Source organism: Mobula hypostoma, chromosome 18 (assembly GCF_963921235.1).
Source record: "Mobula hypostoma chromosome 18, sMobHyp1.1, whole genome shotgun sequence".
NCBI classification, from domain to species: domain Eukaryota; kingdom Metazoa; phylum Chordata; class Chondrichthyes; order Myliobatiformes; family Myliobatidae; genus Mobula; species Mobula hypostoma.
Genome location: NC_086114.1, coordinates 58,303,492 through 58,316,432, shown reverse-complemented (window position 1 = coordinate 58,316,432; position 12,941 = coordinate 58,303,492). Strand labels below are relative to the sequence as shown.

At 41.0% G+C, this 12,941-nt stretch overlaps 1 protein-coding gene across 9 annotated transcripts in view; it reads right to left on the bottom strand.

The window, feature by feature from the left end:
* The window catches only part of herc1 (HECT and RLD domain containing E3 ubiquitin protein ligase family member 1), a 270,719-nt gene extending 262,327 nt beyond the window's left edge, over positions 1-8,392 (bottom strand). For 8 of the 9 annotated variants that reach the window (XM_063070950.1, XM_063070953.1, XM_063070952.1 and 5 more), the window contains exon 1: positions 8,304-8,392. The gene's annotated coding sequence lies outside the window, so the exon portion shown is untranslated. Of the gene's footprint in view, positions 1-8,267 lie in introns of all 9 variants that reach the window. The other variant, XM_063070951.1, reaches the window with a different exon arrangement.
* Between the last annotated feature and the right edge of the window lie 4,549 nt (positions 8,393-12,941).

Genomic DNA, 12,941 nt, shown 5'->3' with positions numbered 1-12,941 from the left:
TCATTATATTCCCTCTCTCAAAAAAAATGTCTCAATATCTAAGCCATCTGACTTGTGAATTTCAAAAATGTACATGCTCTGAATGATGAACTATTTTCATTTGTCCTAAATAACCTATCCCTTATTCTGAAATGACCCCCAGTTCAAGACTACTCTGAGGAAGCAACCTATCAGATCTACTTTTACACAGCTTCTAATTGTAAACTTTTAGAAGAAATTGCCATTCATACTGAAGTATGTATGACTATTCTACCCACCATCTCCCCATACAATACTCATATCAACGATGGAATTATTTTCGTAAAACCAACCCCTAAGGCTGAGCACCTTCTAAAGTAAGCATGCTATTTTAAAACTGTACAAAGTACCCCAAGTGTATTCTTTACAAATTCCAATATAATGCAGTCATCCTTAGTTTAGTACTCACAGCAACTACATACAAAACATTTTATTTTGGAATTCATTAGATCCACTTACCAACTAAATTATTTATGCACCGCAGACATTTACTTGTCCTTTACAGTGTTTCAAAATTTTAAAAAATTGCTTTTCTATTCACCTGACAAGTCCCACAAGTCAAGTCAATAGGGATGCATTATTGTAGCTTTGACAATATCAATGAATTGGTTCTTCAAACCTGCTGGTAATCTTTTATCATGCAGAAGTTCAAAGCAGAGTGCCTGCTTTAGGAATTGGCATGCAAACGATATGGCCTGCCCCTCAGTTCCAGACAAGTGTAATGAGAATCTTGTTGCTGGATATTCTGGTCTTGCATATGACATATTTACTTGCTTCTCCTGCCTGTGTGTTAGGAAACAGGTGATGCAGCATTGATGGTTCCCACCTCTTCCACCCTGTTCCAATCATAGGCTGGCCATATCTTGAGGTGTTGAGCTTCTAATGTTCTTTTCCACAGAGGGCCAGATGCAGACCTAACACACTTAAGATGATAAGTGCGTGTTGGGACAGCGAGAACAGGTTGATAAAAGATGTTTGTTTTATGGACGTTTCATGATTTGTCTAATCAAAGTTCAAAGCTCAAAGTAAATTTATTATCAAAGTACATATATGCTACTATATACCGCCTTGAGATTTTGTTTTCTTGTGAGCATACTCAGTATATTCAAGAAACATTATCGAATCAATGAAAGACCACGCCCAACAGGACAGACAAATAACCAATGTGCAAATAACAAGTGTTCAAATACAAAATAAATAAAGAAATAAATAATGACAATGAATAAATAAGCAATAGATATCAAAAACATGAGATGAAAGCGAGTCAATAGGTTGCTGCAACAGTTCAGCAATGGGGTGAATGAAGTTATCCCCACTGGTTCAAGAGCCTGGTGGATGAGGGGCTATAACTGTTCCTGTACCTGGTGGTGTGGATCCTGAGGCTCCTGTTCCTTCTTCCTGACGGCAGCAGTGAGAAGAGAGCATGTCCTGGATGGTGGGGATCCTTGATGATGGATGCTGCTTTCCTGCAACAGTGCTCCACATAGATGTTCTCAGTGGTGAGTAGGACTTTACCCAATGGCAGACTGGGCCATATCTAGTATCTTTTGTAGGATCTTCCATTCAAGGGCATTGGTATTTCCATACCAGGCTGTGATGAACCAGCTACATATCTACAGTTGATCATCAAAGTTTTAGACATCATGCTGAATCTTCGCAAACTTCTAAAGAAGTAACTGCACTTGCATGCTGGACCCAAGACAGGTCCTCTGAAAATGATAACACCGAGAAATTTAAAGTTGCTGACCCTCTTTATCGCTGATTCCCCCGATGAGCACTGGCTCATGGACCTCTGGTTTCTTCCTCTTGAGGCCAATAATTTGTCTTGCTAACATTGAGTGAGAGGTTGCTGTTATGACAACACTCAGCCAGATTTTCAATCTCCCTCCTATATGCTGATTCATCACCACCTTCAGCCAACAATGGCGTCATCAGCAAACCTAAATATGGCACTTACAGTCGTAAGTGTAAAGTGAGTAGAGTAGGGGGCTAAGCACACAGCCTTGTGGTGCACTTGTGCTGATGGAGATTGTGGAGGAGATGTAGTTGCCAATCCAAAATGACTGGGGTCTGCAAGTGAGGAAATTGAAAATCCTATTGCACAAGAAGGTATTGAGGCCAAAGTCTTGAAACTTATTGATTAGTTTTAAGGCGAATGTTAGTCAATTTAGAGCATCCTGATGAATGCATCTTTGCTGTCCAGGTGTTTCAGGATTGAATGAAAAGCCAGTGAAATGAAATGACAGCCATCTGCTGTCAACCTGCTGTGCTGGTAGGCAACTTGGAGCAAATCCAAGTCGCCTCTCAGGCTGGAGTTGATACGTTTCATCACCAACCTCTCAAAACACTTCATCATAATGGATGCAAGTGCTACCAGACAATAATCATTGAGGCAGGGTACCAGGTTCTTCTTAGATATAACTGAAGCTTGTTTGAAACAGCTGGATATCTCAGACTGCAGAAGTGAGAAGCTAAAGATATCAGTGAACACTCCAACTAATTAATCAGCACAGGTCTTTGGTGCTCAGCCAGCTACCCTCAGCCACCTGGGACAGATGCTCTGTGTGAGTGCACCCTCCTGAAATCTCTGAAGTCTGCTTCAGTGAACCCTGATGATGATTACTTGTCATGCAACTTCCAAATGTGGACATGCACAATTAATGCTTGCAAACTGCAGTTCAGTGACCCAAGTTGGAATGCCCTTGGTCTGGAGTGGAGAAAACAGAATTTTCGATTTGTCCTGTAGATTAATTCAACTCCTGAGGGAACCTTATTTATAAATGAGGCTCACAAGAGAGAATGAAAAAAAGTGATGGGCTTGACATAGTCTGTCTGGTCTAAGATTGCACTATTCTGGGCCTATTGGTCAGAATCAGAGTCTGTATGCCCTCATGTAGGTGACATACGAAGTCATAGAGCTCAACAGCACAAAAACAGGCCCTTTAGCCCACCTAGTGTGTGCCAAACTACCCAATCCCATTTAGCTACACCTGGACCATAGCCCTCCCATCCAGGTACTTACCCAAATTTCTCTTAGATGCTGAAATCAAACCCACCTTCACCACTTCTGCTGGCATCTCGTTCCACACTTTCACTACCCTCAAGAGTGAAAAAGACCCCCACATATTCCTTTAAACATTTCATCTTTCACCCTTAAACTCTGACCTCTAGTTCTACTCTCACCCAACTTCAGTGGAAAAAGCCTGCTTGTATTTACCCTATCTGTACCTTTCGTAAGCTTATATACCTCTATTAAATCTCCACTCATTCCCCTCCGCTCCACGGAGGAAAGTTCTAACCAGTTCAACTTTTCCCTATAACTCTGGTCCTCAGCTTTGGCAACATCCTGGTAAACTTTCTTTGCACTCTTCCAATCTGATTGATAAATTTCCTGTAGGTAGGTGACCAGAAATCCTAATTAGGTCTCACCAATGTCTTAAAAAAATTTCAACATTACATGCCAACTCCAGTACTCAATATTTTGATTTATGAAGACCAACATGTCAAAATCTCTCTTTATAACCCAATCTACCACTTTTAAGGCAATACAGATCTGTATTCACAGATCCCTTTGTTCTCAACACCTCTCAGTGCCCTAACGTTCACTGTCTAAATCCTACCCTGGTTTGTCCTCCCAACATGCAATACCTCACACTTGCCTGCATTAAATTCCATCTGCAAATTTTCAGCCCATTTTTCCAGCTGGTTCAGATCCCACTGCAAGCTTTGATAGACTTATCCACTGTCCACTATATCCCAGTCTTGGTGTCATCTGCAAATTTGCTGATCCAGTTTACCACATTTATCATCTAGATCATTAATGTGGACTCAGCACTGATTCCTGTGGCACACCACTAGCCACAGGTTTCCAGTCAGATAGACAAAAAGTATTTGGCTTCTCCCATGAAACCAAAGTTTAATCCTGTTTACTACCTCATCCTGAATGCCAAGCAGCTGAACCTTCTTGAGCAGCCTCCCACGTGGGACCTTGTCAAAGGCCTTGCTGAAGTCCACGTAGATAACATTCACTACCTTCCCTTCACCAACTTTACTGGGAAACACATCAAAAAAAAAATCCTGTAAGATTGGTAAACACAACCTACTATGCACAAAGCCATCTTGACTATCCGTAATCAGGCTCTGTCTATCCAAACACTTGTATCCACTTCCTTAGAATACCTTCTAATAATTTACCCGCTGCTGATGTCAGCTTTGCCAGCTTACAATTTCTCTGCTCATTCCTTTCCTTTCCTGAACAAAGGAAAAACATTAATTATCCTCCAGTCATCTGATACCTCACCATGGCCAAGTACATCTTAAATGCCTCTGCTAGGATGCCTCCAATTGTAGGACTAGCCTTCCACAAGGTCCACGGAGACAGCCTGTCAGGACCTGGGGATTTCAACATTCTAATCTGACTCAAGACTGAAAGTATCTCCTCTTCTGTAATCCCTACATGGTCCATGACCTCACTGCTGTTTTGAATTAGAGACAGGTTTCTGATAGCAGACAAATTTGGGTATGTTTCACTATCCCTCTTGATCAATGGAGTGAAAGTCATTGAAGGAGGGCAAAAAGGCAATATACACTGTTTGGTACTGTTACTTCTATCCCCCATGTGGTAAAGATTACATCCATTGTGCCTCTAAATGACGAAAAGCTCACCAGTCACTTAGAGGAATTTTTTGAGAAGGATTCTTACAGCTTCCCTGTAGCAAACAGCAGGAAAACATCTCTAGACATCAGAGTTAGAACTGCATTCTTACTTTAAGAATCATATCTCATATGTCTCATGGCATATCCTTCTCTTCCCAGGTATAGGAACTGTGGTTGTAAATTTATATCTAGAGTTCCTCCCCAGCAGTTTTTCAAACTTCAGGCATACAGATAGATCTTGTAGCCTTTATTTGTCAGCTTGTCGTATGGTCTTTGAATTTGTTGTTGGCATAACTGAATAGCTAGTGGATGAAGTCAAGGAGTTTCACATCAAAATCAGGATCATGGTGAAATTCTTCAAAGTGCTCCTTTCTTTCCCTGCTAAGTTCCTTGCATATCAAGTATGCTGCTACACGAAACAGAGAAACAGTTTTATCTTTACGCATTGTAGCATGGTAAACAAAAACAAAACTGTCAAATGACCAGCATTTTTTTTCCTTTAGAGGCACCCAATGCGCAAAACACTATGATATAAATGGAAGTAGTTTCCAAAACAAAGGATACCTGTTGATTCAAGCTTGAAGGTGGCAAAAAAACAAAGCCATTAGTGGCGCATATAACTAACCTGATAAAACAATTCAAAAATCACCTCCATTATGGGGAAAGTCAAATTATTCACTTTTCAAACCCAATAATTTCAGCCATTAATCAAGTTTTAAATCATAAACTTGATCAAAAAAACCATTAAATGTGAACAATTTTCTTTATCGTTACTTTGCTAGAAATCAATACTTTAAATTTTTTTAATTTCAAGTAACTTATTCCACATGGTCATCAATTTGAAGTATTAACTCTCTCTTTCTTCATCCCACTCTCCAAGGCATAAACAGAACAACTTTAATACTCATTACTTACATGAATTGCAAGGACAAATAGACAAAAATCCAAATCTGGGAGGATAGGCTTATGGTAAAGAAGAATAGGTTTTAATGGCAACTGTCAAACAGACAATGATGCCCAGAGAACTTGATTGAAATAATGAATAATTATTTCTTGCTTTCTAACAGCAAAAAAAAAGGTCATGCTGTCTTTCAAAGACTATGCATAACAAATCATAATTCCTACATGCTGATTCAACATGGCAATGCCCTTCAGGGAAAAAAAAATCTACATTACAGTCATAAACAAAAAAGACGAGTAAATTGCAGTCAGCAAGCGATTTTAAAATGTAGCAAATACAAAATTGGCTCCAGTTTTTGTTTCACAAACTAGAAAAAAATCTGCAAGTGCTGGAAATCAAAATTAAACACACAAAATGCTGGAGGAGCTCAGCAGACCAGGAAAAAAAAAGAGTAAACAGTTGACGCTTCAAGCTAAGACCCTTCACCAGGATTGATTTCTTTCCCAGAGATACTGCTTGGTCTGCTGGGTTCTTCCAGTATTTTGTGTGTGTTACTGCTGTTTTTGTTTGCTCAATTATGACATGACCATCATCATAGCAAGTGTTCATCTTAATAACGCATTTTAAAAACACAGTGCATCTTCACGATATTTTGAGAATGCTGTTTACAAGATGCTACACGTCTGTGATGCGGCTGAAAGTTTTCCACTGCACCTGTGCACACATGCACTTGTGCATATGACAATCAGCTCAGCTTTGACCTTGCATAGCTGAACCATCATTTCAGTGTCAGTCCCCCAACATGTTAAGTTATCCTGAAGCATACATTTACTGTCAATTAAGAATGTTTATAGACTAGCCAAGGTTGAACTTTTGACATGCCAAGCAACTATCAAATTTAATAGCATCCAACATGGGAACTACCCTGCTTCATGACCTGATGTTCACACTGTAAAGTCAAAATCCTATACTCAAAGTTTCCTGAAAAATGGATGTGAAGATACTGTATAGCAAATAGCAAATTACACATTTGAAGTAGCGTAAGAAACATTGATGCCAAGTCTGTTAATTATGCAAATCAATACCAACACAAAACCATAGAATTCAGATACTTTGAGATTAATTACAGTAGCTTCCAATAATATGGCAAAATAGTTCAAAAAACAGTGATCAGATGCCAATACCACCACCTATTCAAATAGATGCAAAAAGCAATCCAGAGGTTTTTCCCATCTTTTCTCAAACACAGATTACCCGATCTAGTAATGCACAAAATATTTTTTAAAAAGCTTTAAAAGTCTGCCATCCCTTCAAATATTTAATTCACGAATTACCTAGCTAGACTCTGGATTCATTTTTATGGTAACTAATTCAGATACAAATTGTGCTCCAAACATTGTAATTAAATCATTAATACAACTGCTTAGTCCCACTAAACAATATTTAATAAAACTCAAAATGATGATTTCCCCCTTTTCACCATTCCTTTTGTGCTTTCCATTTTATTTTTTATTATAAATACATATAGTATAAGCAAAAGATAGAAAATCCCTCAAAACTGCAAATCAAGTGCACTTAAAGTCATGCATATTTAAAAATTGTGAACAATTTGCTCCCCCAACAAAACTAACATCTAATTTTGATAACGTCATTGGCAAGGAACCTGAACAGAAACAGAAACAAAGAGCTGCTTTGCTGAAAACTTCAATAAGTCAGACATGTTGCGTACTGTAGCAAAAAAAATTCTTAAGCCCATACAATGCCTATCTATCTACACTTAATAACTAAAACCCATCTCGCCATTGCCAATTACGGCAAATACAATTTTGGCAGTATGGAAGCCGCATATAAGTGAATGCTGTCCATTAATAATTTGCTGCACGAACATACAGAAATACGTTTGCACGATACTGGCACGATGTACGCATAACTGTCCCGACCCAGATATTTCTTGGCAGTCACACACACAAGCATAATCTTGCAATGTCATGCAAAATCTAATAAAAGGCAATCGGAATCATTTGACCTTTATGCTTCTTATAGTTTTGCACGTTTAGTTGTGTTCTAATTTGCAAAGCACCCAAGCCAAAAGGCTTTTAAGTAACAATCACTGTGTTAGAAACGACCCTCGAATTGGATGACCGTGGTGGTCAAAAGCTAGATATCCTTGCCAGCATGCATGTTCCGAAATACATCTCACATTGAACATTGAAAATAGGTATGCGGAAGGATCATATGACTGTCATAGTTCGTTAGCTAAGAATTAAAGTCAGATTTGTAATCATCAAAATAAACAAAAAAAAACTACAATACTCCTCTTAGGCCACGTCTGCATACCTTGTCAAATCATTTCATATTTTGCCCCCACCCCCACAGCATTTACAAAAGGGGCAAAGAGAAAACGGAATGGAATTTGGCAGACAATATCGCCAGGAATCATTGTCTTCTAATGGGCAATAGAAGCAAGTGCTTCTTTCAATTATAAAACTGACTACAGCACAGAAGCCAAGCAAGCAGCGCAGGATTTTTGTTTAATGGGGCTCCAAACCGGGTGACAACCACCCACGGCTTTCAGCCCAATTAGACATTTGGAGGAAAAACAGGACGACGTCAACGCTGCTGTCAGTCCCGGCCGCCGCATGTCGGCTCAGCGGACCTGGTCCTAACGGGAGAGACGACCGCAACCACGCACCACTTCACATGCAATTTCCCCGGCACGAGTACTCACGGCCGCCCGCCTTGCCCAGAGCCGCTGCCCTCCCCGCCTCGGCGGCAGCGCAGGGGTTAACAGTCCGTATTTACCCATTCCACATCCGGGAACCTGCCGGAGAGCAGTCGGAAGGAAGTGCGACACGCAGCCCCTCCCCCCTTTGGTTCAACAGGGCAAGCCTTGCGCATGCGCAGGGGGCCGACGGCTGGGTTCGGCTCGGGTTTTCCTCGGGCGCATGCGCGCTGGTGTTCGGCGGGCTCGATGAGGGGGTTGGGTGGCAGTGGGAGCTCCTGACAGGTCGAATCCCTCAGGTTATTGTGGAGGCCTCAGATTATCGATAGCATTTTCTGTTTTGTGTCAGTTAACAAATCGACGTTTTCTCTCTTTGTTTTCTTTTACGTCAGTTAGTGGAAATAGTTTCTGTTGAGACGAATTCTGTAACTACAGATGGGGTGGGAGAAAGATGAAGGTGCCGGTTGAGGTTGTGCACTTGTGCCCGGGTATCACTAGAGAAACCTACAAAAAAGGAGTGAATAAATTGTGTGTTAAGGAGGTTATAATGTGTGTGGAATCCGGTTGCATCTTTGCGGGGGTGCAGCAGTGTTGGAGTTACTGTAATCCAGTGGTCCCCAACCACCGGGCCGCAAAGCATGTGCTACCGGGCCGCGAGGAAACGATATGAGTCAGCTGCACCTTACCTCATTCCCTGTCATGCCCACTGTTGGATCTTGAACGCACGCGAGTTCATTACCCACGCGTCATCCTTGTCAGCGCGGTAAGGAGATCAGCTCCTGGAGCTTGCAAATGACAGTGGGCTGAAAAGTATATTTGACATAACATCTCTGCCGGCATTCTGGATCAAAGTCAAGGCTGAATATCCTGAGACAGCCACGAAAGCACTGAAAAAGTTGCTTCCATTTCCAACATCATATCTCTGCGAAGAGGGGTTTTCTGCAATGAATGCAATGAAAACTAAATTGCGGAATAGACTGGACATAAGGAACCCCCTTCGAGTATCGCTGTCTCCCATCACCCCTCGATGGCACAGTCTTGTTGCAGGAAAACAAGCCCAGGGCTCCCACTGATTCAGCAATATTGGTGTGTTGCAATGATTTTATATGTTCATATGGGGAAAATATGCACTGTGTGTTTAATATTAAATTCGTTAGATAAACCCTCTTAGAAATGAAATTGAGTGTATTAGTCACTTATAAGTGACTTATTTGACATATCACCTATATTCCGGTCATGATTAACACCACCCACCCCCAACCGGTCGGCCGGTCCGCAAGAATATTGTCAATATTAAACCAGTCTGCGGTGCAAAATATGGTTGGGGACCCCTGCTGTAATCTGCTGCCCAGTGAAGGGCACGTTAGTTGCCCCACAGTATGAGCGAACACCAACATCTGACCTATAACCAGCCTGCTGAAACTACTGGAACAGCGCTGTTGTGGAATCTGAAGACCCACACTCAACATTTTAGGATCAGCTTCTCCCCTTCACCATCAGATTTCTGAACAGTCCTCTGTATTCCTCTTTTGCATTATTTTTTAAATCGTAACTATTTTCTATGTTTTGCACTGTACTGCAAGACAACAAATTTCATGACAGACATCAAAGTTGGTGAACGCAGCAGGCTAGGCAGCATCTCTAGGAAGAGGTACAGTCGATGTTTCAGGCTGAGACCCTTGGTCAGGACTAACTGAAGGTAGTAAGTTGTTCACCAGCAACTTTGATGTGTGTTGCTTGAATTTCCAGCATCTGCAGAATTCCTGTTGTTTGCGTTTTTAAAATTTCATGACATATGTCTGAAATAATGCGATTTTATTCTGTTCTGATCTTACTGAATTCCAGATCTGTGGTTATCTGTTCTGAAGCTGTTTCCTCTGCTGTTAGACTCTCCCACCATAGGGAATATCCTCTCCACATCACTCTGTCAAGGCCTTTCACCATTCAATAGGTTTCAGTGAGGTCACCCCACATTCTTATAAATTCCAGTGAATACAGACCCAGAGCCATCAAATGCTCTTCATATGACAAGCAATTCAAACCTGGAATCATTTCCGTGAACCTCCTTTGAACCTTCTCTGGGATATCTTTAACCACCCACTTCAGCAGTCTGAGGTACCCACCTGCTTCAAGCAGGCTTCAATTATACTGGTGCCTAAGAACATGGTAATCTGCCTCGATGGCTATCTTCCAATCGCACTGAGATGAAGTGCTTTGAGAGGTTGGTGATGATACATATCAACTACTGCCCGAGAAGTGACTTCTGTTTCGGTTTGCCCCACCAGCTCAACAGGCCCACAGCAGGTGTTATCTTATTGGCTCTTCACTCAACCATAGAACATCTGGACAGCAAAGATCCATCAGGATGATCTTAATCAACCACAGCTTGGCATTCATACTATCATCATTTCAAAATTAATCAGTAAGTTTCATGACCATGGCCTCAATATCTCTCACAAATTTCTGCAGATGTACTATGGAGAGCATTCTAACTGGCTGCATCATTGTCTGGTATGGGGGAAGGTTGGGCTACTGCACAAGTTCAAAGTAAGCTGTAAATTTAGTCGGCTGCATCAGGGGCACCAGCCTCCGTAGTCTCCAGGACATTTTCAGTCAGTGGAGCCTCAAAGAGGCAGCATCCATCATTAAGGACCCCCATCACCCAGGACATGCCCTCTTCTCATTGCTACCATCAGGAAGGAGGCACAGAAGTCTGAAGACACACACTCAATGATTTATGAACAGCTTCTTCCTTTCTGCCATCCAACTTCTGAATGGACATTGTACCCATGAATTCTACCTCACTACCTTTTTATTTATTTTTGTACTAATTTAATTTAACTAATATACTTATTGTAATTAAGTTTTTTTCTCTATTATGTATTGCATTGTACTGCTGCCACAAAGTTAACACATTTTACGACACATGCAGAACCCTGATTCTGATTCTGAATCCTTATGCAATTGGATATTTGATTTCCTCACTTGCAGATACCAATCATCTCCACAATTTCCATCAGTACAGGTGCACCACAAGGTTGTGTGCTTAGCCTCCATGCTCTACTCTACACTTATGACCGTGTGGCTAGTCAAAGCTCCAATTCCATATTTAAGTTTGTTGACGACACCACAGACGTTGGCCAAATCAGCACGTAAGAGAGAGATTGAATATATGGCTGAGTAGTGCCTCAAAACAACAACCTCTCACTCAGTGTCAGCAAGGAACTGATTAACTTCAGGAGCAGGAAACTGGAGTTCCATGAGCCAGTCCTCATTGGGGGATCCGAGGTGGAGAGGGTCAGCAACATTAAATTTCTGGGTGTTATCATTTCAGAGGATCGGTCTATGGGCCCAGCACGTAAGTGCAATTACGAAGAAGGCATAGCAGCGCCTCTACTTAGAGGTTTGTGAAGATTCAGCATCACATCTAGAACTTTGACAAACTTCTGTAGATTAGTGTGGTGAAGAGTATATTGACCGGTTGCATTTCAGACAGGTATGGAAACACCAATGCCCATGAATGGAAAGTCCTACAAAAAATGGGTACGGCCCAGTCCTTCACAGGAAAAGTCCTCCCATCACTAAGCACATCTACATGAAGCACTGTCGCAAGAAAGCAGCATCCATCATCGAGGACCACCACCATCCAGGTCATGCTCTCTTCTCACTGCTGCCATTAGGATGTCTCACATCACCAGGATCAGGAATAGTTATTACCCCTCAACCATCAGGCTGTTGAACCAGTGGGGATAACTTCACTTGCCCCATCACTAAACTGTTCCCACAACCTATGAACTCACTCTCAAGGACACTACATCTCATGTTCTGATATTTATTGCTTGTTTATTTATTTATTTGTCTTTTGTATTTGCACATTGGTTGTTTGTCTGCCCTGTGGGGTGCAGTCTTTCATTGATTCAGTTATGCTTCATGGATTTACGGAGCATGCCTACAAGGAAACAAATTTCAGGGTTGTAAATGGCAACATATATGGCATGTACTGTACTTTGATAATAAATTTACTTTGAACTTTGGTCTGTATAATGTTACATGCACAGTCAGCTCACCAGCATTGTATTGTGCTGATACATAGAAACTGCAATAGACAGATATTCAAGCCACATCAGCATTTATCCACCCAAATAATAATGGATTGTCATTTCTCTTCCATCACTTGTGCTTTCCAACCATCTAATCTATTCTAGAAAAGTGATACATTCCTGGCCTCAACCTTGTAATATTGCATATTATGACACAGATCACCAAATATTTTTAAATGTTTTCTGCTTTTCATATGTTCAGGCAATAAATACTGATGCCTACCATGTTCTTTGTGGAATATAATTTTTTCAACTCCCTCTCAGATCCTTCTGCCATTTATGCTTAATCCTCTAGTTATTGACGTTCCTGCTGGTCGAAACGGTTTGTGCTTTGCATTTGTATAACCTTTCAGAAATTTTATATGCAAATTTCTTTTAACTTGTGTTTGTGCTAGAATAAATTGGAAAATATAGATTGAATAATGTGATGTGCAGTAACAGGGTCCTAGGTGTACATGTGCATGAATTCTTGAAAATGATCAGGAATGTTAAGAGTGGTTAGAAATCTAAGTACTATTTCATGATTTTATAAATAGGCACAGTA